Source organism: Prionailurus bengalensis, chromosome A1, assembly GCF_016509475.1.
Source record: "Prionailurus bengalensis isolate Pbe53 chromosome A1, Fcat_Pben_1.1_paternal_pri, whole genome shotgun sequence".
NCBI classification, from domain to species: domain Eukaryota; kingdom Metazoa; phylum Chordata; class Mammalia; order Carnivora; family Felidae; genus Prionailurus; species Prionailurus bengalensis.
The window spans coordinates 157,014,115-157,041,177 of NC_057343.1; the positions used below are offsets into that span (position 1 = coordinate 157,014,115).

Here is a 27,063-nt window from a genome sequence, read left to right on the forward strand (position 1 = left end):
TGCAAATGACATATCTGATAAAGGGTTGGTATCCAATATACATAAAGAACTTCTCAAACTCAACACCCAGAAAACATATAATCCAGTGAAGAAATGGGCAGAATACCTGAATAGACATTTCTCCAAAGAAGACATCAGATGGCTAACAGACATGAAAAGATGCTAACCATCACTCATCATCACAGAAATGCAAATCAAAACCACGATGAGATACTACCTCATACCTGTCAGAATGGCTAAATTTAACAACACAAGAAACAGCAGGTGTTGGTGAGGATGTGGAGAAAGGGGAACACTTTTGTGCTGTTGGTAGGAATGCAAACTGGTGCATTCACTCTGGAAAACAGTATGGAGGCTCCTCAAAAAGTTAAAAATAGAGGAGCACCTGGGTGGCTTAGTTCAGCATCTGACTCTTGATTTTGTCTCAGGTCATAATCTCATGGTTCATGAGATCAAGTCCTGTGTTTGGCTCTGTGCTGACAGTAGCAGAGCCTGCTTGGGATTCTCTCATTCCCTCTTTCTCTGTCCCTCCCCTGTTCTCTCTCTCAATATAAATAAACTTTATTTAAAGAAAAAAGTTAAAAATAGAACTGCCCTACGACCCAGCAATTACACTACTAGGTATTTACCCAAGGGATACAAAAATACAGATTCAAAGGGATACATGCATCGTGATGTTTATAGCAGCATTATCAACAATAGCAAAATTGTGGAAAGAGCCCAAATGTGTCCACCAACTGATAAAGATGTGGTTATATATACATATAATGGAATACTACCCAGCCATCAAAAAGAATGAAATCTTGACATTTGCAACAATGTGGATGAAGCCAGAGTGTATTATGCTAAGTGAAATATGTCGTTCAGAGAAAGACAAATACCATATGATTTCACTCATTTGTGGAATTTAAGAAACAAAACAGATGAACATATGGGGTGGGGGAGAAATAAAGAAAAAAGAGGGAAACCATAAGATACTCTTAAAGATAGCGAACTGAGGGTTGATGGAGGGAGGGAGTGGGGGAATAGACTAAATGAGTAATGGGTATTCAGGTGGGCACTTGTTATGATGGGCACTGGCTGTCGTAAGTGATGAGTCACTGAATTCTTCTGAAACCAATATTGCACTATATGTGAACTAACTAGAATTTAAATAAAACTTTGAAAAGAAAAACAAAAAGGACTGGGGGACTGTCTGAACATCATTCTACCAGATCTTCATTATAGCTCTGTGGGGTCTCATTCTCAAAATAAGAGATAAAAATGCTGAGATTAAGAGAGAGAAAGTGCTTTACTCAAACTCATGGGGCAAAACAGCACAGGTAAACTTCATACTCATTTCTGTCTGAGGACAACTCAGATCTTTCCTCTTTGTGTTGACTGAGTCCAATTTCTTTAAACTAATTTTCTAAATCCCTGAGTTTGATTTCTTGTCCCTATGAAAGAATGTGGGTTATAATCTGGAGCATATGTGCAAGTATTATCTTCAGTCTTGTTCTAGACAACATAAGGCATAAATAAATACATACATGTAGCATCAATGATTTCCACTTAAAAATCCAATAAGTTCTAATATACGTTTTAAGTTGATTTCATATTAATGTAGAGTAAAATATATAATGTTTTAAATGTTATTCAATTTGAAATATTTGAGAACCAATAAAAGCACATATATGCTATAGTCATGTATAGTACAAATTTTTATAAAATTAATGTTTAAAAGTATGATTATTTATAGAACCTCAGAAAAATTTAATTGCCAGTCATTGATTTATAGCTCTCTTTTTGAAGCTTTTTCTTCCTTAACAGGATGTGGCTGCATTCTACCTAGTGATTTTGCTGATGGATAACTTAAAATAGTGGGAGATGCTGTTGGAAATCTGTGCCCTGCAGCCTGATCACCAATGGCCAGCACCTGCATCTGTATAAGAGGGCTGGCTTCAGGCTGCTGGAATCTACTCTGCCAGTATGGAACAGTCCAAATAAAACAGAACCAGAGCTTGAACTCATGACCACTGACCTCTGACCTGGATGAAGTTACACATCTCATTCTACATTTACCATATTAAACCAATCCACAAAGAAAAAAACTTCCTAGAACAGTATATTATCTCCTATTTCTATTCCTTGTCTTTCTGCTTCCTTCTATAGAAACTCCTCTTCTTGATCTGTCTTCCCCTGCTATGTTCCCCACTAATAGAGCACATTTCCATCACTCCTTGGATCTACTACTTCCCATGACCTTAAGTTGTCAACTTCCTTGAATTTTTAAAGATCATTCCTTTTATTAAACTATAGTAGCATCTGCATAAAACGTATTTTACCAAAGCATGATCTGTAAAACCTAAAAAATGAAGACAGCAAGCGTTTGAGGCTATGAGGGTGACCCAGAGAATCCTTGGTCAATAGAAGGACAGGAGGCAGCAGTCATTGGATAAGGTGCCTTTCTTTTAATAAAATGCACTAGGGACTCAGTGCCCATAGCCCTGTTCTCAGCATGGCCAGGAGGAAGCAAGCATTTACATAGCTACTCAACACTGAAAGGCTACTGTCAGTTGCATCTCTTGCAACTAAAATATGAACGTAAGGATTGTCAAAATGGGGAGAGATGTAGGTGAGGAAGAAGAGAAACATCACAAGGGGAGCGCATGTAGATTAGATGTCTTGCCCTGCTGTGCTACATTTGCGGTACATGAACACAGGAAGGGAAGGGCACATCTCTGTATTGTTTGCATGTGCTGGGCTTAAAAAATGAATATTACTGTGCTTTTAAGGTAGATTATGCCAACGATGTGGCTTAAGTAGTGATTTCTGCCAATGTCAGGGTCCTGGCTAGAGACAGGAGGAACAAGCTATTAACACCTGCAATGCCAATGCTTTTTGTTTCTGGTTAGAGAGAAGCTCTTGCACCAGAAAACACACCAAAGCAGATACCAAGGACTGGGGAGAAGGGTGTGGTTTCCCAAATAGACGTGTAAATATGGCAAGAGTTGGTGCCTTTTTATCTGAGAGTTGGTGCAATAGAACTCAGTGACTCAGTCAATCTGGGAAAGAGCCTCAATGCTGTCAGTTAAGTCATCATTTCACATGGAGCTTTGCTGCAATTTTCACTGCAATTTTTGTTTGTGAACTCAATTAACTCATATGGAACATTGCTCCAGCTGACTAGACGCAAATGGACCTGGTTATCATATCGTAACTCCCACCTAACAGAAACTTTTTTTTTTTAATGTAAGTTCTATGCCAAGTCACATGCTCTTACCAACTGAGCCATCCAGGCACTCCAAAATGGTGACTCTTTACAAAAAATAAATTAATTAACTCAATGTGGGGCTCAAATTCCCAACCTCAAGATCAAGAGTTGCATGCTCTACAAACCGAGCCAGCCAGGAACTGTTGCTTTTGAATGTTCTGTCTCAGAGCCTGTTGTTCTGAGACAGTGGTCTTCAATTCAGAGCATCATGGGTGGCATTTGAGTATCATTCCTAAGATAGTGGTACCACAGTTCTGTTTTCTTACAACTATCCCTGTCTGTCCTCACCTGAACAAAGGCCCTAGTTTTAATGATGGCGTCCACATGTACACACAGACATAAAGGGTTCATTATTTCTAATCGAAGAACAGAAACTTAGAGAAATAAAGCATTACCTGCCATTTTCGTGATCAACACTTGCAATAGAGAGCATAAATGCTTCACTTTACAGAAATAGCTAGACCTTTGTGAACCCTCCCAGTGATTAATTAGGAAGCCTGTCTTACAGATTTTTCTCTCAGGTGTAGTAACCTTGTAGCCCTTACCATTAAGAACTAATAAATAAATGCTTGGTTAAGCATAAACAGGGTGATAGGCAGTGAAAGAATGATGATCTTGGTTTTTATGCAATATGCTCACTCTGTCATTTTACCTTGGAGGACAAAATAATATACAGAACCAAAAGTTACAAAAGCAACTACAGTGAGCAGTTTGTTAGTATCCACTTAAAAATGTTAATAGCCCTCACTATGAAAGATCTTTGTGGTTAATCATGTAATATGATTAATTCTAAAAAATTCATGATTTTAAGAAAGTGTTTCAAATTTTGCAATTAAACTGAAGACATGTACTAGGTGAAGACATCTAGAGGGTGATCAGATGTTTAAATTTACTGTAAAAATAGGAAGTAAACTAGATCACAAAGCAAGTACTCAAAATCACATGGAAGCCTGCCCATTTAGCAAATATTTGAGTAGCCGATTTGCACAAATGTTGTAAGTGACCTATCATATTAAACACAACTCCTCATCTCCTTCCCATATATTTTATGCCAGTAAACCCAGATAACTGCCAAAGGCTCCCATCATCCTTTTTAAATAAACTTTAGAAAGTAGTATGTCAAGCTGGGAGCTTTGACAATCATGAAATGTTATCTTAATCTTCAAAATTGTAACTTCTTTCATGAACATGACAATAAAAAGTAGTTAACGTCATTACAGCTTTGCAGTCAGAATCCCACAAACATGACAGTGTACTTAGAAAAAAAAATTCAAACTAGCTGATGACAAAATATTTGGATAACTATCTGAATCTATAAATAACTCATCCTAAAAGGATCTTTAGAGCAGCAACAAATTATTTTATAAAATCTAGGACACAATATGTGAGTAAGATCATTCACTTTTGTTCCTGGTGCAATGTGGGTTATGAAAATCTGATAAATTTGTACTTCTTTGAAAATTGCCAGCTCAGTCAAGAATTTCCCTTAAACCAAAATAGTGACTTGAGACATACACAAAAATGTATTCTTTAGGTAGAATAAAGAGTTCAGATCTACATTTTGCTCTCTCAAGCCCACAAAAAGTATCTCCCAAAGATGCTGCCTTATATCTTGAATAATTCCTAAATAAAAAATTGCCGATTTACTTGGATAAGAGAGCCCTGGATTAGGTGTGAACAGGGAGTAAGAGAGCTACCTAAAAATATCACAGATCTTTGCAAATCCTCTTTCTGTTACACAGAATGTTAGCATGGCCCTTGCATTCAAACAAATGCAAAAAACTAAAGACCATTAAGTAAACTGTAAGCTCTTTTTGCAAAAAATAACTTTAGCTTTCTTTGTAATTCTTCCAAAGATTAACATGGTGCCACTGTGAGCTTCCTACATACACTGATCAAACGGGTTTTACCTTCCCCCACCCAGGAACAAATGAAAAGGAAGAATATCCAAAAGACAACATCAGAAAGATGCTCCGGTTTTCTGGGTATTTAATTAATATCCACTTTTCTGGATATTTTAAACTGTTCATTAATAAAACTATTTATATGTTCTCATCTATAGAGAGCAGTTAATAGTGACTAAAATCTCACTACCCAGAAATAACTTCAATATTTGGTTAATGTCTTTCTAAGCATCTATGTTCATACAAAAACATAGAAAAATTTTTAAATAGGATAATTCTATAAATGATGGCTTTAATAACAAATAACAAAGAAAAAAGTGAAGTGAAAGGGAAAAATGGACTTCTGAGAACTGTTTCCTCACTGAATTGTTAGAATTCCTTAAAAAAATCCTTTAAATTTATTTAAGAAAAAAAATACTATGAAAGACCTAGAAGTGGCTGAAGTCCGTGCTTAAAAAGCATCTCTTGAAAGCAGAAGGAAAAGGATATGCTGACACATCAGTGGTCCTGCCTACCCCTTCCCTTTTTCTCCACTCTTCAGTAGTTTATGTATGTGTGTGGGCACACTTATGTATGTATTTACACTTTCAGGATTTATAACATTCAACCACATATCTAGATTTCCATAATTGTTTAATCTTAGCTATTTTTATCAAGTGTTTTATTTGGATTCATCTTTTGCTAATAATAATTAGCATGGGTGCTCCAGTCCCTAAATTCTTACCTGCTTTAGAATGTTGTCTTTATATATGAAAGATAACTTGCCTATGAATGAAATTCTTAGATCAATTTTTTTTTTGCCCCTGGAAACTAATAGGCACAGCCCCACTGTTCTCTGTCATTAAGTGTTGCTTTGAAGAAGTTTAAGACACACCTGGTTTTCTCCTTTATCAGACTTAATTTCTCAGGCATCTCTAAGATGCCCAAGTAATTTTATCCTTAAATACCAGAAATTACATTAGCATATGTTTTGGTGTTGATTATTTTGTATTAAGTTTTCTCACATATAAAGGGCCTTTGGCAACATACAGATCAAATCTTTCTTTAGGAATGTTTTCTTATATATTACATCATTTTTCATTCCATTTGTTCTGCTATTCAGAAATTTTTTGGTTGTTGAACCTCCTTTGTCTGCTATATCTATCATTTCCTTTATAATAAATTTTATAGTTTTATCCTAATTTGGTTTGTGAGATTTATCTTCCACAATTTAATTTCTCAATTCTGATCTCCATGACTTTATTTTCAGGAGTATTCAGCTGAACAACACAGAGGTTAGAGGCACAAATCCCCCGCAAAGAGCTGAAAATTCATATGTAACTTTTGACTCCCCGAAAACTTCATGGAAGCCTTACCAATTATATGAACAGTCAATTAATGTGCATTTTGCGTATTATATGTAACATATACTGTATTATTACAATAAAGGAAGCTAGAGAAAATGTTATTAAGAAAATTCTAAGGAAAAGAAAATACATTTATAGTATTATAAAAAAAAGTGGTTTGCACAGTTCAAATCCATGTTATCGAAGGGTCAACTATATATTCTAATTTTTATTGCCTTTAAGGGGGCTTCCAAGTCTATAATGATTTCTACTTTTTCCATTTTTCCCGAGTTATCCAGCTCAGTTTTCATTTTAGGTCATTGTACCACTTTTTTGAATTGTCCTTTGATTGTTTTCAAGAGGTCATGTTGTCTGTAATTTCTTTGAGACTCTGGAGAATTATTTTTTTGAACACTTCCTGTGTTTCTCTGTGCCATCCTTCGTCCAATGCATACTCTTCATTTGTCTTTCATTTTCCCTTTCTCCCCGAGTTTTATGTGTAGGTCATAGTTGGGTTTTTCATGCTGATAAGGTAAACTTTCTTAAGGACAGGCTATTTCTTTTTGTTGTTTATTTGTGCTCTGGCTTCTTCAAGCCTCTCTGAAATTAATATATAATCTGATTATCGTCAAGAGTTCTTCTAATACTTGCATCATGAATATCTTGAGGTCAGTGTTAACAACCTTTCATCCAATACTTCAGTGTTTCTCACACATCAAAGGTTTCCCAAAAACTCCTACCATGGGCTGGCTGATTCTCATCTCTCTTCTTTTCTCAATGCTTATCTATCACACTCCTTCAGGCTCCTCTGAAAGTCTAATCACTGTTCATCAAACATTTGTGGGCTAACCTTTCACTCCACTTCTGTCTCCAAGTGACATGTGATGTTTGTGAAAACAGTTTTAGGGCATTAATACACCTCTGGAATGGAGGACTAAGCAAAGGATCAAATTGACTCTATTTTATTAAACACCACGTTGCTGTTCTTTTTTGGTTAGAGAAGTGGAGAGTGTATTTTAAAGGTAGTGTCCTTCTTAGTTCTTTATTTTGACATGGTTATATGTTTTTGTATCAGGGATTATGTTTCTTTTACTCTCCAATTCAGATATTGAGTCAGCAATGTTCTTTTCTCCTAATTAGGTTTTAGTTATATCTAGGGGCTCCCTAGGTGCCTGTGGCCAAGAACTCTAATATAAATAAAAATGCAATATAATTTTCTGTTCTATTATAATTATCAACTGAGTTAAACCTACTGAGATGACTATTAAGCTGCAACACAAACTTTGTGAAATGTGTGGTCCCTGAAAACATTTTTTACCTCAGTCCTAAAACGACCCAAGTTGTCAGAAAGGGGTAAGCTTACATATCACCTTCTTTTTAAAAGCATACTTTCCCAGACCTTCAGAACTTTTCCAAGCCACTCTGCCCTGGCTGTAGTCTGCCCTAATTATCTTTGGCAGTGAAGGAAACTAAGAGGCATCTCCTCAGCTCCTGCTCCTCATCTAGAGTGTTGTAACTGAAGACAGAGGCAGATAAAGGACTATTCTTCTAACTAGAACAAGTTTGGCTTGAGTTATTTTATTTTTTCAAGTATTATATTCTCAAGTATCCTGCAAACATTCTTTCCCTGTATTTCTGTGGTGCCCAAACAAACAGGAACATCATAGATAAAAGGGGGCTTTAAAACAATAACCACAATCATACAACATGGTAAGTAAATAATAACATATTGCATATTTGAAAGTTACTAAAAGAGTAGATCTTAAAATTCCTCATCGTGAAAAAAAATTTTGTAACTATGTATGATGACAGATGTTAACTAGACTTACTGTGTGGCGATCATTTGGTAATGTATACTAGTACTGAATCATGTTGTGCACCTTAAACTAACATGTTATATGTCAACTGTACCTCGATAATAAACAATTATAACAGGCTAAGGAGACATACTGTTTTCACGACTGACAAAACTGATAGCATTCATCCACTTTTGTATCTCATCTTTCATGTACTTCCACAATATAGGGAGGCTCCAAGTAAAACACTTCTTTGCTTTACAATCAGGCTGAACTTATTCCTTAAATCCAAACTGTGGCTTCCATGTTTTATGCTATATTATGGTCTATGATATTAGTATTAAATCAAATCAGACATAAACAATTATAGCCATTGACAGTTAGTCATCATACAAAGCTATCAAATATGTAAGTCCATATAGTTCATGGTATTTTTTTAAAAAACTAAGAATATCTAAAATATTTACAAAACAAATGGTTTTTAGTAGCTCTACTGGTTTGTAATACTTTATTTTCCAGCATAATTAATACATTTTAAATATCTGTTTCAGCTCAAGACTTAAAATATTAACAAATATTCTTTCAGGGAAAATATCATTAAAGCAAGCTTAGAAACTCTAAATCAGAGTAACATTTTACAGACAAACTGCAGTTAAGTAAAACAAACAAATAAACAAAATAACAGGCCTCATGTAATTTTGCTTACAGGGAAACCCATTCCAAGATTCTAATGAGCATTCCAAGCACACAGTGAGAGAGAACCCTTATCTTTGTGAATGACTTCAAAGTATAAAGCTTGGGTTTGAATTAACTAACATCTATTATTCAACAGTTCAGTTCGACAGACATTTACTATACATACAGCACAAGGCACTGAGTTAGGTGGTATGAGGTATAAACAGACATAGAAGACAGGCCTCAAGGAGTGAACAAGCCAGTAACTAGGAGATAAAGCATGCGTACAGGTCACTGCAATAGCAGACAGAAAGTGGTGATGCTATGAAAGGTAAAAACGAAAGGCTGGGTTAGCAGAGAAGCCGGAAGATTCACTTTTAGCTGGGAGTTAATGGAGAAGGCTTTGTGTAGGAGGGAGCATTTGAGTTGAACCTCAGAGGATAGGAAAGATGGGGCAGGGACCTAGGAAGGGCACAGCATGATCAAAGTCTTGCAAATGTGAAAGGAGTAGAGAGGTTTTGAACAAATGGAGCATAGCTTGAAAATGGATTGGGGTTTATTCACATAAGAAAAAGTGGTTTTCCATGTTCCCTGTGCATTCAGAATCCCTCTGGAGATCCAGTTAAAATTCCAGTTCCAAGGCCTATCCCAGATACTGGTCTGTGCATGTGCATTTTCAGCGAGCACTCTAGATGGCTCTGATCTGTGGTCCTTAGAACCACACTTTGCGAAATACCTGTGTGGGACCTGGAAAGCAGTTCTTCTGAATTTAGAATATATTTTTAGGTAATAGAAACTTTGCATGTTTTTTGAACAGGGAAAATTTGGTTACAGAAACTCTGGTTGTTTCGATTTGTTTATGGCACTAAATATTTTTTTCTGTTATGAAAGCAGATAATGAGCCCTTAAAAGGATATTGATAAAATGTAATCTCTCTCTCTCTCTCTCTCTCTCACACACACACACACACACACACACAAACAGCCTACACCTCCAGATGTAAGAAATTTCTCTTCTACCAAAAAGAGTGTTCAGAAAATAAGCTGTGCAAGCCCAAGAATTCTGCAGAGTTTGAAGTGTCTGTATTCAGAAGCAGCGTGAAACATCAAATGCTCTGCACATCAGTAGGTTTGGGTAGAAGAGAAATTTAAATAAGGGATGAACTACGCTGTGAAGCAGTAAGAAGGACTTCTATGTAATCTGACCTGTCAGTGTTAAGTTGAAAAGGGGTGTGCTCATGCTTACATAAATCTTCATGCTGCTTTTACTAATTAACATGTGTAAAAATCATAGGAAAATTTTCCACAGGAGAAGGTGATGCCTCTCCTTACCCCTTTATAATTCATTTTTCTTCTAAGCTTTTTTAATGGTGGCTGGAATCCTGCAGTAGGAATCACATTCTTGATTTTTTGACAGCATTGCCACATTTTCATCCTTTTGGTGTTTCTTAATTTCCGACTCTGCATTTTGACAGCTCAACCCTGTTGATTAATGCCTTGTAGGAACCCCTATATGGCCTGCCTGTTAGCGATCTAATTTTGTGCTGGAATGCCTGGGCTGGTATGTTGAACCGATTCACCACCCAGGTGGCTACATTTGGACTAAATGAGCTGTGAAGGGTTTCATCTTTGCCCATCACAGTCTTCCTTAGCTGAGCCCCACAGTATGCAGCCACCGTTTCGACATGATTTGTCACAACCCATCAATAGAAAATAAATTATTGCCATTCTCACTTGTCAATGGGCTTGTCTTCACTTCGGCTGGCCTAATGATTGGAAGCTCAAAGGGAACATTTCCCATCTTTGTGGAGCATGATTATGACCGAATGCACTGCTCCCCTATGCATCTTGGCCAGTAAAAACACGTAGGGAAAGCAAATTAATTGGCTGTTTTGCGCCAGTGATTAGAACATTACGCTCGAAGTCTGCAGAAACTGATATTAGGCAAGCAAGATTAGGTCGGTTCTGACTTTTATTTGCTTAGTGCAACATGATTAGCAACTGCTTCATTCAAGGTTAGTGCTCTTGCTGCTGAAGAAAATCTTCATAACATAATGATGCTGCATACCTTTAAGCTGATAAGCATGTTCCAGGCAGAAATCAAAAATCTCTTTGGGAAAGGAAGCAAATGAGGAGATGTAACAGAGAACTCATCAAATGGCTTTAGAGCCATTCTTATGTCTGGCACTTTTGAAAATTATATTCCTAGGAAACCCGCTCTGCAAGCTATATTTGCAGAATGTAGAGATGGTAATTGTGTCAGTTCACGAGACAAAGAATAAAAGTACCCAAGGAGCAACACGAAGTAGAAGGTGACACCTTTCAATGAACTAACTAAAAATGAGCTCACTTTAAAAGAAACCGAAACTCTTCTTTTTTACAAACTACAGAAAGAGCAGGAAGAGCAAAGGATACAATGGCAGGGCATCAAGTTAGACCTCATAATTAAATTCAGAGGTACAGGAGATCAAAGAGGAAACTGTATTTAAAAAATTAGGTCTAGGGTGTGGATTTGAGTTTAAGCTTAACAGTTAACAGCTTTGCCTGCAGTATAATGACAAGAGGCTTTATCTAACAGAACAATAAACAAAGATGCGGTGTACAAGTAAAAGAATGCCTGACACTTTAATTATTTTAAATATGGTGTTGTTTTAGATTTGGGCCATGTCTACAAAACTAAGCAGTTTTTTACGATTGCCCCATCTTATCTACCACCACCACCCAGGAATGAGAGAGGGAAACATACTGTGAATGAAAATCAAAATGTGAGTTCCCAACTTCCATCCTCTCTGGCCTTCTTAGTAAATCTTTTGCCATCTCACTGTTTGTTCTTTAGCCCAGAGACCGATGCCCCAGGAGTACAACTAAATCTGCAAAGGATACACACTTTAGAAATACTATTAAGTGTACTTTCATGTTTGTTTAATGTAGCTCAGGTCTCACCTCTGCCACAGAACTTGACGCATGTGGTTTAAGAACACTAAAATGCTTCTGCTCAGTACCAACAGAACCGAGGGATGCAGGGAACTTTTTCCCTACATCATAAATATTTTTGTTTACCAAACCTTTAGCATTTTCTTCCTCTTTTCCTAGCATGAGTTACTGCCTTCTGATCTTTGGAGACATAAGGTTCTTGAGCTCCCAAGTCAACCTCTTTGTCTTCTGGATTAAGGTCCCATGTCATCTTGGAGAACTCCTCCTTTCACAGGTTAGTGGTCCTTATTGGAGGAAGTCTTGCCTGCTCAAGGCCTTCCTTCTTGACCTCTCCTGTTTCCAGCTTCTTCCAGTAAAGCACACTGCATCTTTTACTTCTCCTTTTATCTTCTTCCTGTCTTGGACTATTCAAGTAAGATCTATGTCCTGTATATTTTGTCTGCTATTTGGGTTCTACTTACAACTCAGTTTTACCTTCTTGTCTTTGTATTTTGCTGCCCCCCAATTTTTTTAAATGTACACACACTATCCTTTACTTGACCCCATCTGCTCAAATTTGATCCTGGTGAACATTCTTTATCTTCTTTAGCTCCTAGATCACGATATTTCCTTACAAAGCATATCCCTAACTGCATTCTGAGATATGACTATATGTTTTATGTACACAATGATACACACACACACACACACACACACACAAACACACATGCACAAATTAAATTTGGGGTCTTTTGAGAAATTATGTACCCATACCTGAATCAACATTGGGAAGTTAGATGAGAGATCACCTGGTATATTAATAAATACACAGTTGTTACTCTATATTTAACACATAGATGGTTTTTGCTACCCAATGGCTGCCTTTATCTATGCTGTCTATGCAGTGGTTGCTGTCAATACTATGAATATTCGTGTGATTTCAACATATATTTGTAATATTTCGTATTTATTAAGATAGTAAGGATTTGTACTACACACATTTGTCGTCTGTGGAAGGTGAAAAAATAAATTTTTAAAAACAAAGTAGTCGTGTGTTTCTCAAACTTTTTCCCAATCAAAAAAAAAAAAAGCAAAATGATTGAATTCTTCAAAGTAAAAATAAACAATCTTATCTCTTTAGCTCCTGTTTATATACTCTTAAAATTAGAATTATGAAACACATGCAATGTCAAGATTAGGAAGTAGGGTCTAGAAAACATCTGCATCAAGGCTTTACAATACACATATCTACCCTAAAGAGACAGCTCTCTCAACAGAAGTAGAGGGTCTGAGATTTTACCCCGTTTTCAAGCTAACCAAATAGCCTGTCACAGTCTCATAAATGCTGACAAAAACACAAGGCCTTTAGGAAAGAGGCAAAGATGTTACTTAATCAGGGCACCAGGGGCAAATCAGCTTCAGGTTCACGTTGTTACTATAGCTCCTCAAGTTGCACAGGGCAATGCAGATTGGCCCAGGTAGATGCTGCACCCATAGAGGGTTTGTGTCTCAGCTGAGGAATCTCAAAATTAGGAAATCTCCTGTTACAAGATGGCTTCTAGAAAATGCACCCACCCTTTGCCCCTAAAGGGGACATTATCTTTATTATCTTGGTGAAGAAACAAATCTGCTGTCTGTCCTGAGGGAGGCACTACCTCTGTCATCCAAAGGCTTTTTGCTATCGCCAACATCCCTGAAATGCAAACATCCTTGGAAAGATAGTCCAGAACAAAAGCTGTCATCAGTTGTGGAAACACCATGGAGAGCTACCACCTTAATAAAGTTTTAAATACTATTGATAATATTCATTAGAATACTTCTGTGGCCTAGGTTGCTGTGTATATTATATCATTTAATTTTATCAATAGGTCTATGAAATAAGTACTATTATCCTCATTTCATAGATAAGAAAAATTGAGGCACTCTAAGTTACTTGACCAAAGAGGACATTTTTCTGCAGTACCTGCTACTCAGTATGCTGTGTAGATAATAGTAATATTCTTGTGTAAAAAATAACTAGTCAAAACCAAATTTTGATCCATGCATTTCAGAAAGGAGGCATAAAATGAAGTTCCTGATAGGCTATTGAAACAAGTCTGGATTTGACTAGTTATAATCAATGTGAATCGTGTACACTTGTATATTCTTTTGTAATTGACCATGGGATTTCACAGATATTATTTTCCTTTCAAAAACTATTGTTTGGTTGTCTACTCTAGGAAAAGTATTAAGTTTGGTTGTAGTGAACAGAAATAATGTTATTGCCTTCACTGAGCTTAAAGTCTAATCACAGAGAACACTGTCAGACAAGTAATACATAATTACTTAGTGACATTGCATACTATGACCTGGATGATCTCATTTATTTCCCCCAGAATGTGTTGCCATATATATATACTTACTCATGACCTCCCAGAACTATAACTCTGGTTTCTATCTGACTATGAGTTTCATATTTTTTTATCTGAAAGTTTTGCTAGGCATCTTGGGTGTTTCTTCCCACAAAAGGCTTTTTCTCTGGTGCTCTCTACCTCAGTGAATGACAGAACCATTTATCCAGTGACCAAATGAGACATTTGAGCATCATAATTTTGCTTTTTTCTGATAAACCATCAAGTCCTATTTTATCTACTAAATATATTTTGAATTAATCCCCAGTGCCACTCATTTAATTTAGGACACCATTGTCTCTGGTGAGAATGACTGCAAGACTGACTTGCAAGTTGGTATTTTACTATCTCCTATTTTGCCCACCCCCTCTAAACCCATCTCCACTTTTCAGTTAGAACTAATTCTCTACAAAGGAAATTTGGTCAAGTCATTTCCCTATTTAAAACTTTTGATTCTCCATAGTCCTTGGGATAAATTCTTTGCAGAACACACGAAAGTGCTTTATGAGGGGACCCAGACTCATCTTTTACCTTAACCAACTCTGATTTCCAGCATAGATAACTATTTTCACATGTGAATGTATAATGTTCTTTCTCATCTTGAGTGGCACAGGTGCTGTTCTGTGCAATGGAATACTACTTTGCTTTTTTGCCTTCACTTGTCTGACCCTCCTTCCAGCTTTGCCTGGCCAACTCCTATCCTTTGAATTCTAAAGTGTTGCTCTTATTGTGAAGTCCTTGCTGCTGTTCCTAATTTGGATTGAATTTCCTTCCTCTGTATTTCAGACAGCACCTGTCCTCTGATGATGGCATACATCATATTGGACTGTAACTGCCTTTCTATTTGTTTTTATATACTACAAACCCCAGGAGGGACAGGAACTGTGTCTTCTTTACCATTCTGTACAAAGTGCTGAAGTACCGAGCACATACCACACTCTGAGTATTTTTTAATGCATAGATGAGTATATACATAAATGAGTGAATAAGTGAACAAATGAACTAGGACTCCTGTAATTTTCTCTACAGTTCATGTGATGCATGGAAAAGAGGGGCTCTATACAGATTAGACTCTTCTCTCTCTTATTAAGTAATTGGGGACATATTTGAAAAGAAATGGAAATTAAACCATCAAATAAAAACAAGATAATAAAAAGGAAACCCTTCAAAATAGGCTTTTATTCATTTAAACAAACCTTTGATATAAGAGAAGTTCGTTTTTGTTTGGCCTTGTCTCACTTCCACACCCTTTCCTAATTAGCATCACTCTCCCCACCTCCAGCCTCTTCTCCTAAATCAATAACTGAGTGTTCTTGCTGAGCTTAGCTGCCCAAAGCCATCCACTGTTGGGGCCCCAGAGCTTGCCGTTTGAGGAATTCGCCCGGTCCTGGCTATCTTTATCTTGCCTTAATCAAACTTCGTTTCATCCTACATTCCTTTGCAAATTTAACACTGGCTGATATCCTAATGGCTCAAGGAATTATTTTTGCATTCTAGGAGTTAAAATGCCTCAATTCAATGGAAAGAGAACAGTAAATACATGAGCAACTGTGACAAGCTATTGAGCTTTAGAACACACATCAAATAATAATCTCCATTCAGACTTTTTCCCTGTGTTTGTGTGCGGGCCTAGCCTGAGTTCTGACAAAAATCATTAAAACATTGTTAATTGTATATATGAAATACAAATTTGGTTAAGAGTAGGATAATCTAAATCACAACGTTCAAACGACATTAACTTGCTTCTCTTTTCCTATTGAGGAATTCATTAAGGAAATACGACAGGGAAACAATTTCAAAGGACAAGAGAACAGAAGTGAGAGCTTCAGAAAGATGACTTTTTAGGTTGCAGAAAGCATTGGGTGACAAATATTCAGGGAATCAGGAAGCAAGATGGAATGGCAGTGAAGGAAATGGAAAAGAAACATCCGAATGGCAATAAGAGATAAGGGCCGAGTGGAAATTTGAATGTATTACCAAAGGAGAGCAGAAGCTAATGAAAGTAGTAAGAAAACAGACCTCATGTGCATGAGCACAAGTCTTCATCCAGCAGGTACATTTCACACAGGCGAGAGGAGAGATCAATGCAAGAAGTAAACCAGGGTGCAAGAAACACCATTGATTGAGGAATGGCAGAAAGGGTTCAGAAGACAGCATAGAACAAAGATTTGACCTTAGACTTAGTGTGGGGGTTGTGAAGAATCAGGTATTTTTTTAAAAAATGATGAGCTGAAATATTGACAGAGATTATAGAGATATGTTTTTGTCTGGCTCTAAATATGAGATAAAGATGGAAAGAAAGATTTATGAGTTAAAGTTCCTTCTATTTTTATTATTGCTAGTCTCATTGGCCTAAGTACTTGTTTTCTCTATTTCTCTCTTCCCATTTTCCCTGATTAATCTTTCTAAAAGCCATTTGATTATGTCAACCTAGTTACTGCTTTGTTAGTTACCTTTTATGAGCCCCTTCCTTATCTACTAGTACTTTAATGCCTTGACTCGTTTCCTTCTCCAGTAAGCTTCTTGAAAAGGGTGGGCCTTACCTCGAATGCATTTTCTCCTAGTCATAGTAATCTACCTGGCCTAATCAATGACCTAATCAGTGAACACTTTTGATCTTAATCTCTGGCATTTGAACTAACTAATGCTTGTTCTTTCAAGAAACTCTCTCCTCATTGCTTTCTTAATTCTTCTCTTCCGGTTGTCCTCCCTGTCTGATCAATCCCCAGGAGTTCCTCCTCCACCTGTCGCTACCCCCACCCCTTCTCTGAACTCCACAAACCCTTCTTTGGCCATCTCATCACCTTCTGTCAAGTAAACCCCTAGGCATTCCTGAGGACTCTCACCTGATAAGCTCCAAAGCCATATTTGCAACTATTCATACTTCCATGAGGATAAAGTCCTGGCACCTCAGATTCAGTATCCAAACTAGCATTCATTATCTCACTGCCTCCTCTTGACCCCATAGTAGATGCTCCTTCATTGTGATTTTGGTGTATTGGGGAAGACAATTCAGTTCATCCCATTGAAAAAGACTCTCCCAACTTGCTTTGTTCAGGCTGGTCCAGCACTCCCAGCATATCACCTTAACATCATTCCATCAGTTTAAAATTACACATCAGCTGGGTGATTTGACCCCAGATAGGTATTGGTTCTGTCTAACTGTAGGAAACAGAGAACAAAGTAAGAATGTAATAACAACAGTGTTTAAGGAAGATCACTCTGGCATTCAACGGAATGGATTTAGGCCTGAATCTGGAACTTCAGTCTGGGACTTGGGATGAAAAGGTAGGGGTAGCAGTGGGCATAGACAAAGAGGAACATTTGTGTAAGACATGCTGAGAGAAATGTTGCTGGGAGGCAGTTCCATTCAGCTGGAATAGAAGGTATGTTTAGTTGCTGTCATTTAAGCTTTTTTAAAAACTTGGCTTTTCACACTGGTCAGGAGGAATAAAGCAATTCATTTGCGATAACAGGAGGTAAAAGGCAGTGACTGCCTGGTGCTATAGGACCCTGGGCCAGGCCTGCCAGGCTCCCATTCATACTAGTGGACTCTGTCTGCCCTGAGCCGATTAGCATAAACACCACTAGGGCTCCATTTGGAGAGGTGAGCCATGTTTCTCCACCTCCTCTCCTCCCCTCCAAAGAATAGATTCACAGGAATTTTTTCTAAGAACTTTCCTATGCTAGAGACAGCCACAAAAGAACAGGAAATAGCTTGCTGTTTTTTTTTTCTTTTTTACACATTTCTAATCCTCTACTATTGCCCTTTCTTTGGTGATATTTTAGGAGAACTGAAAAGTACAGAAACAGATTAGATTAAAATCTATATTTTAATCTTCCAGTTGCCAAATTTCCATGAATTTATGTTAATTAAATAACTCGAATCGGGCCCTCATTTACACATTTACTCCTTAATTATTGTGATTATCTTCACTTTAAAATTCTACATCATCTAGAAATGAGTCCCATAAAACAAAAAATATTATGACATATTAATGTTGACATAAGGGGAAAATATGAACATTTCAAAAGATTTTTCCCTTTTTTACCATACATACATGTAAGAGTTGAATATGAGGCAATTATTCAAGCATTTCAGAGTTCAAAATATCTCGATAACTGAAGGAAACATTTCAAACTTAACTATTTACATCTACTTTTCCATTTTATTTCGTGAGTCTAGACAATTTCAAATGGCATACGTCATTTTGTATTGTCTTAGAATGGAAATATACGTAAACAGCATAATCAGAGAACTTAGCAAGAGAATAAAGGGCTTCACTTTGACAAATGTACAGTTCTCGGCGATGTCTGGTATCACATCTTTTGCACACAGTGGCCTCTTTTATAGCTGAGCAGAGCACCACAGATGAGAAATCATGAAGACAGAACTTCTGCAGTGATGCAGTTTTCACAAAACTAAGTGGTGAATGAAATCCTGTCAGGATCGTCATGCACTGAATGAGCAGCCCATTGGACAACATATTTAGTTATATACACCCATAGTGTCGATAAGCCTATATTTTAAAATGATAGTTTGACTTAAATTTACTTTCTTTAAATTTAGTTCAAACATGGAGAATTAGGGTAGAGAACTATAGGGGAACACTTCTGCTTTGTATATATTCAGGTATAAGTGTTTTGTTTAAAAAAAAAAAGAAAGAAAAGGACAGATAAATCTATTATAGAGATTTAAGGTGTCAGTATTGAGAACATAAAAACAGATATGGGCCTGAAACACATGATACTAAGGGGGTTGTGTGATTTGTAATCAGAATCACTTATAAAGCAGATTTTCTTATCAAAATAAGAAAGTGGGAATTCTACAAATGTCTTATTATTGGACTCTATTACAATTTGAACATATTACCCAATAATATATAAGCATGGGGCTCATTGAGTCAAAGTAGTAAAATTCAGAAAACATTGAATTTATAGAATGTTTGGTTTAAATCATGTGTATAAAAACAGTGTAACACTTCACATAAATAAGTAGGCGTTCTGGGAACGTAACACCATTAGTAACTCCAAAGTCATATCAAAAGCCAGACATGCAAAAAACCAAAATGATCATAGCAGTAATGATACCCCTTAAAAACCACTCAAATGGGGGCACCTCGGTGGTTCAGTCGGTTGAGCAGAAGACTCTTGATTTCAGCTGTGGTCATGATTTCACAGTTTATAGGATTGAGCCCTGCGTCAGGCTCCGCTGACAGAGTGGAGCCTGCTTGAGATTCTTCTCTCTCTCTACCCCTCCCCCACTTGTGCACACGTGTGCACACTCTCTCTCTCAAAGTAAAAAATAGAAAAAAAAAAACAAAACACCACACACATTCAAATGAATGCTTCTGCAATCTTGAACTATCTATAGTTTCCCAAAATCAAATGTAGGGTCACAACTTTTGCTTTTGTTCATGCTTTTCTCCCATATGCCTTGAACACCTTTGCTTCTGTTTTCTACCGAAAGCCTACTGGTCAGCTTAGACTGAGTTCCAACCATCCTGCTTTTGGAACGCCTTTTCTGACTCCACAGACTGAGTTAGGTGTTCCTCTCTATCCAACAGCATTCCAAACATATCTCTAGTAACCATAATACTTGAAAGGATTTGCCCCATTGTAAGTGATCTGAGGACAAAGAGTGTGTTTACCTCTTCATCTTTTATCCCCTTGCTTTGGCACAATGCTTGTCACTGTGGCCATTGAAGGAATGGCTGTTGAACTAAACCAAAGTGCAGAATTGGACATTCCAGAAGAGGTATGAGGAAACAGGAGACTGCCAACATACCATAAGAGTTGATAATGTGCTACGATTAAATCGATTAAATTGGGGTGTTTCATTTAAGCATTTACCCCATGTAACTTGCCTCTAAGCCTAATTATGTTCCTTCCTTCCCACTGCATACTTCTTCCCAATATCACATGCTAAAATCCTACCCACACTTCAAAGTCTCCAGCAAATTACCTGTTCTTATTTTCTTATTTTTCAACTGGATATTATTCATGTGACCCTGACCCATAAATTTTTGTTGTTGTCGTTGTTGTTCTTATGATATTTACTTTATTCAGCTTTGGATTCCCATTATATATTTATATCCTATCCATCTTTGTGCTCTTATACTGACTACCACTAAGCTTTATACATACTAAATACTCTGTAAATACTTTTTAATTTAATGCAGTTAACCTAAGGCAAAAACAATTTGTAGTAATGATATATTGGTAACAGATTATAAATATTACCTTGCTAAGGTCATGAGCTATAAAGAAAAAAATGTTTTCTTTAAAAAAATAATAAGCTATGTGAATTTCTATTTTCACATGAATGTTCGTGGCAGTTTATTTGTAAAAGTCAACAATTGAAAATAACCCCAGTGTCCACCAACAGATGAATGAATAAACAATAAAGCAATAAGGGGGCGTCTGGGTGGCTCAGGTCATGATCTCATGGTTCACGAGTCCAAGCCCTGCACCGGGCCCTGGGCTGATGTTGTGGAGCCTGATTGGGATTCTCTCTCTTCCCCTCTCTCTTTGCCCCTCCTCTGCTCTATTTCTCTCCTGGAATAAATAAATATTAAAAAAAAAACTAAATAAAAAACAATAAAGCAATAAAAATGAACATGCAACAACATGGATAAATCTGAAAATAATTATGCTGAATAAAAACAGACAAAAGAGTATTACTGTATGATTCAATTCATATAAAACTGGTTGCTTGGGAATAGGGAAGGGCTGAGTGGGAAGTATTATCAAGCGGGATGAGAAACTCTGAAGGATAATGGACATGTTCATTATCTTGATTCTGGCGATGGGCTAAGGGTATACATATGTCAAAACTTACTAATTTGCACACTTTATCATATGTAATCATCAATTATATCTTAGTAAAGGTGTTTTTAAAATTCCTCCTTTAAAATAATTTGTGGGGTGCCCGGGTGGCTCAGTCGGTTAAGCGTCTGCCTTCTACTTGGGTCATGATCTCACTATTTGTGAGTTCGAGCCCCACATCTGGCTCTGTGCTGACAGCTCAGAGCCTGGGGCCTGTTCAGATTCTGTGTCTCTATCTGTCTCTGCCCCTCCCCTTCTCGCTCATGTGTGCTCTCTCTCTCTCTCTCCAAAGTAAATAAACATTAAAAAAAATTTTTAATAAGTAAAAATAAAATAAAATAATTTGTAGTAAATAATTTGATCTGGTTCTTTTATACATTTGCTGTACATGGTAAGCCAATTTAAGAAGATAAACTGCACTAAGTCGTAGAACTATTTTAATATGAGAATGAAAACTGTTAAATCTAATCTATTTTAAATACTAAAGCAGATTCTTCTACCTGGCAACAAATATGTGTTAGGATGATCTACAATTCAGACTCCTCACTAACCATTCACCCATTTGAGTGAAGTTATACACGCCTCTTAGTTTTAATTATTTCACTAATTTTGTAATAAAAAAAAATAAATCCAGATTACTATAATTCTTACTCATTTACTCTCTTCCAAGAGAATCATGTGTTAGGTTGTAATCCCAACAAGAGAGGGTGCTGATAATGCTTATTCTAACATAGAGTAGCAGATGTGACCCTGAGGGTCCCACCCTTTTAGCCCAAGGGGTAGAGCCTGCTAAAATTCGAAAAGGGGCTTGAATGAAGAGTGACTTCTCCACCTAGTTGGCCAGGACTGGGAATCTGCCCTCATCCCTGGCCTCCCCTAGGAACTGCCACATGAGAGACACTCCCATCCAATCCACCAGACATTTACTGACTATGAGTAAATGGTATGCATTTCTATGTCCTCACAGATGCAGACTGTAAAGGTCCCACCAACATACCTGTAAGGATTATTTGTGTGAAATCAGTCACAGCCAATATATGTATCAAGGCCCTTAGCTATGTCTGAGGTGAGAGAGGCCAGATGAGGGAACATTCTAAGAGAAGGAGGTTCCTGAAGATTAGGGAGTAAGGCCCAGTGGACAAGGGAAGGGGAAAACATTATAGCTTCTGCCCGTTCTCTAGCCACCAACCAGTCCATCCTGTCACCAAGAGGTCAGAGCTCAGTTCCTTGGTTGCTAGAGCTTTTAAGATCTCAAGGAAAATCTAAGTAGCCCCTAAGGAATGAGACATCCACCTCCCCATTTTCTGGTAAATTCCTTCTATCACTGAAGGAACAATGTGTCTTTTCATTCCACTCAGTGTTTCACTAAAGATAATGTTTCATTCAATATTTCAGTTAAGAAGGGGGAAAGAAAAGAGGAGAAGATTATATAATGGAAGGATGGAAGGGTGCTATACTTTTTTTTTTTTTTTTGAGCAGGTGGGAACAGCCGTTTATTCTATGCATATGCCTTGGTACCACTTACTATTTTGATTAACCAAGAAAACAACTATCTAGATGGTGGCAGGAGAGAAATATAGAAAAAAACAAGGTTGGGGTGCCTGGGTGGCTCAGTTGGTTGAGCATCTAACTCTTGATTTCGGCTTAGGCCATGATCCCAGGGTTGTGGGATCAAGCTCCGTGTTGGGCTCTGTGCTTTGTATGGAACCTGCTTAAGATTCTCTCTCTCTCTCTCTCTCTCTCTCTCTCTGCCCCTCTCCCCTAATTATGCTCTCTCTAAAATAAAAGAATTTTTTTTAAATAGCAAGGATTTAAGTAGCAAGAATGTTATTGTCTAAATTGGAACATAATGTAGAAGATCACAGTGAAATGTGCCAAGAGACCATTTGTGACCACGGATTGTGCCACTATATGTTTACTTTGTAAAGATGCACTCTTGCATAATTAGCTCTCAACAGTTGTAAAAGCATGTCTTAATGCAGTAAGGCATCATTTTATTTACTTTTCTATATGATGCTCATATAAAAATAAGTCTGCTTGGGGCGCCTGGGTGGCGCAGTCGGTTAAGCGTCCGACTTCAGCTCAGGTCACGATCTTGCGGTCCGTGAGTTCGAGCCCCGCGTCAGGCTCTGGGCTGATGGCTCAGAGCCTGGAGCCTGCTTCCGATTCTGTGTCTCCTTCTCTCTCTGCCCCTCCCCCCTTCATGCTCTCGCTCTCAAAAATAAATAAACGTTAAAAAAAAAATAAGTCTGCTTTATTCAACCATACATCAGATACTTCTCATTTCTAAGTGTCAATATGTTTTGATTGGTAAACATCAAATATATGAAAACTAGATTTCGACCAAATAACACTCTATCTTTTGTTATTATAGTAGCTCCTAACTTTGAAAAGTTAATTTCACATTTCATTTTCACTATGTTACAATCCTGTGAGAGGGATGGTATTGGTAAAAATCACAGGTAAACCGACAAATGATACTTGCTTAAGTCAGAGTGTTAGTCAGGGATTAGCTAGTTATCTGTGGTGCCATATCTGAGATATGTCTCCTGGGTTCCACATCTGTGCTGTATTTAGCTTGAAAATGTACTTTGAGCGGACTCCACCCCTTCGTGGGCTCTCACATAGGTCCTGCTGATGGCCTTCATATAAACTGATTGCAATCGTAAACGGAACGTGTTACCTTTTCTCGTCAGTTTGCCACATGTCCTGTTCCACAATCCCTCATCAGGAGACAAGTGCAACTTGCCATGCCGATCATTTGACATTTTTCAAAGGACACGAATATGTTAAAACTCCATATACGGTGTACAAATATGCTAAGTCTATCTAAGGTCTCTGATCCAGAAAGTGTTCTGAAAAGAACAAGTGAAACTGTATTTTCTTCTTCTGGAAGCATTAAAGATGTCTTCTTTAATTATTACACTTAAGATTCTCTAACCAACAACATATGCTTGCTAATAATTTTTGTCTTGCAGGAATATGAATGTTTTCTAATGGGAGGCATTTAAAATGCCTTAGTTGAAGACTGATTCAAAGAAAAGCTCTCTTTTGGATTCATCTCAACATCTATCAGGTGGTATTATTTTTCCAATAATCTTTTACTTTATCCTTTGCTTTTGAAAGAGCTTATGTCCAACCTATAATTATTTTCTGCTAATTAGAGTAATTCATGGTTAATTATTCAAAATGATTCCTCTTCAAAATCAAATCCATTTCTTGTCATGACATTAAAAAAAAGTACAAATAAAATATCAGAATGCAAATTTCTGTCAGAAGGGAATGTTTTTTTTTTCTTTAAATAGCATAAAAATCTTTCTCTACCAGCAAAGGCTCCATGATTGCCTGCTTCAATTAATGTGAATTAGAGAAGGGCAACTGAACCATGAAGTGATGACTGTCAATATTTTTGATAATTAGTAAAGACTGGTTATACTGACTATACTGGAGTAAGTGATATACTGTATCTTTAAAGAAGAGTTGCAAAGCAATAAGACTTAAAAGGGTAAGGACAAACAGTAAACATGTTAGCTTGGGACTCTGGATGTCTAAAGATGTACTTTGAAGATGTATGCCTCTTTGTAGACTCTCATTTGGCTAAATCTTCCTTTCTTGGTATTGCCTTGGTCCTGCTTTCTCAAGAGGCAGCTCCTTCCCTCTGTTATCTCCTAGGGTGGCCCTACAATCATGCTTTGCCTGTATCTGGACCATTACCCCACTATGATCTCACTCTCCATTTTGGTTTAGTCTCATTATTGTATGAATCCCAACCATCTTTCCCAAGAGGGTAAGGTTCTCCTCTGCCTAAGTTTTTCTTAGGCAATAGCCTTCATATACATACACTATATTTAGTTACATTTTTTCTTTTCTTTTTTTTACTTAGTCAAATTTTCTACATACATTGAGTACCTTCAGTGCACTAAGCCCTCAAGTTGTATAATTAAAATGAAGAAAGTTGAACATACCAACTGTGTAGGTCATGGACAGTTCTATTAGATTCAAACAAAGAGAGTAAAGTTACAGATGCATCAATGTAAGCATAAGATAAACAGATCTTGGGGTGCCTGGGTAGCTCAGTCGGTTGAGTGTCCAACTTTGGCTCAGGTCATGATCTCACGGGTAGTGAGTTTGAGCCCCACATTAGGCTCTGTGCTGACAGCTCAGAGCTTGGAGCCTACTTTGGATTCTGTGTCTCCCTCTCTTTCTGCTCCTTCCCCCCTCATGTTCTCTCTCTCAAAAATAAACATTAAAATTTTTTTTAAAAAAATCTTTAGAAATGGCAGCTACTTCTGAAATGCAGAAGACAAGAAAATTATCTGGGAAGTGCTGAAATTGTGGCTAGAGGAAAGCGAACTACTTGCACTTTGATGAGGACTGATTACCATCTTGTTCTTAATCTTCACTAAAACTTTGCAACTTATTTTATTTGTTTCCCCCTCACCATGGGAATACAGCTCAACTGTTATAATAAAAATTAACTTTACATAACTTTTCTTGAATGTACAGATTTTCATAACGGCTATGACCAAAACTAGGAAAACAAAACAATTAGATGATAAGTGACCTTATATGTCTGTGATGATGGCAGTCATGCTTGCTAAATAGTCCGTGAGTCCCTTTTCAGTTCAGATGGAGCCATGTAACTAGTTCTGGCCTATGGACTATGAGCAGATTACCATGTGTCAGAGCATTTAACTGCCAATGGGAGGAGACCCTCCAGTGGACTCTTTCATCGCCATGGCAACAAAAGAGACTATGTGCTGAGATGGTGGATTCAAAGATGTAAGAGGCCTGGGTTGCTCAGTCACCACATGGAGGATGATGTTCTAGAGAGTTGCCTGAGTTCACAGTTACTTTTGTTGACTTCAACATACAAAAGCCAAGACATCAATCTGTGCTGTATGTGGCTCACAAGAGGGCCTCAACATACATCTTTATGCTGAATAAAATGGTTCCACAGAAGCACATTTCTCATCTAAATGCCGGAGTAAGTTTACACAGGCAGCATAGTGATGTGATCTCAAATGTCCATCACCATAAATGCAAAACTCCCTTTTTGTGTTTGCAGAAGTAATTCTTTATTTTCCATATTTGAAAGAAAGTATCAAAGACTGCATGCTGTTTGTTAAGAGGGCCCTTTTCTTTTAAAAAGCTATTCAAACAATTTTTACAAAACCATCTGTATTATTTTGTTTTTTCTTTAACTGCTGCTACATTTTACTTTCTTTTGCACATAATGAAAACAATCAATTGACTTGTATTACTTTGTTTTCTATAGTTCATTGAACTATACAAGAAAGCAGAATGAAGGTAATAATAGAATTTTTTTTAAACTGGAAAATTGCTTTGCTATTCAACTCTTTGAAAATGTTGCTAAATTTTGGTATTTTGGGTTTATGTGTCAAAAGTAGTTATACTATAATCATTCCTATCTGGATGAATGTTCAAAGCTCTGAAGAATTTTTATCATGACATGATTTAAATAAAATATTAGAGACCAGCTAAATGTTTAATTATAGATTATTCACATATTTGGAGCATCCACTTCATGATGTATTTTGTAGCCATTTAACATGATAATGTAGAACGTCAGCTTTTAGATGGGATAACATTCATTTATCTGATTAAAAACAGGAAGAGTTACAGCCAAAGTGCTACAAGTGTATGTATCCATCATACTATTTTATCAAGACTACAGCCTGATTTTCAAAATTTGAGCACATCTTCTGAATTTTATGTAAGTGAACATGTGAGTTGCTTCATGGGAAAAAATAGAGAACCGTCATGAAAAGAATTCATGATACGATAGGTAATTAAGAGTCACTAAAGACAACGAAAATGATCTGCATCACCAACTCATGGCAGCTACGTAGAATTGCAGGTACCGGCCTCAGAAGGTACTTTAAGTGTCAGACAAATGGTCAAAGGAATTTAGCAGTAGGACTTTCTGCTATGAAAGCAGAGACTTACGTAACTTGAG

At 37.1% G+C, this 27,063-nt stretch overlaps 1 long non-coding RNA gene across 1 annotated transcript; it reads left to right on the forward strand.

The window, feature by feature from the left end:
- The first annotated feature begins 944 nt into the window (after positions 1 to 944).
- LOC122491250 lies at positions 945 to 24,349 on the forward strand. The gene is made up of 2 exons (XR_006299313.1): positions 945 to 12,160; positions 24,062 to 24,349. It is a non-coding gene; the product is annotated as an uncharacterized LOC122491250 (long non-coding RNA).
- Positions 24,350 to 27,063: the final 2,714 nt, after the last annotated feature.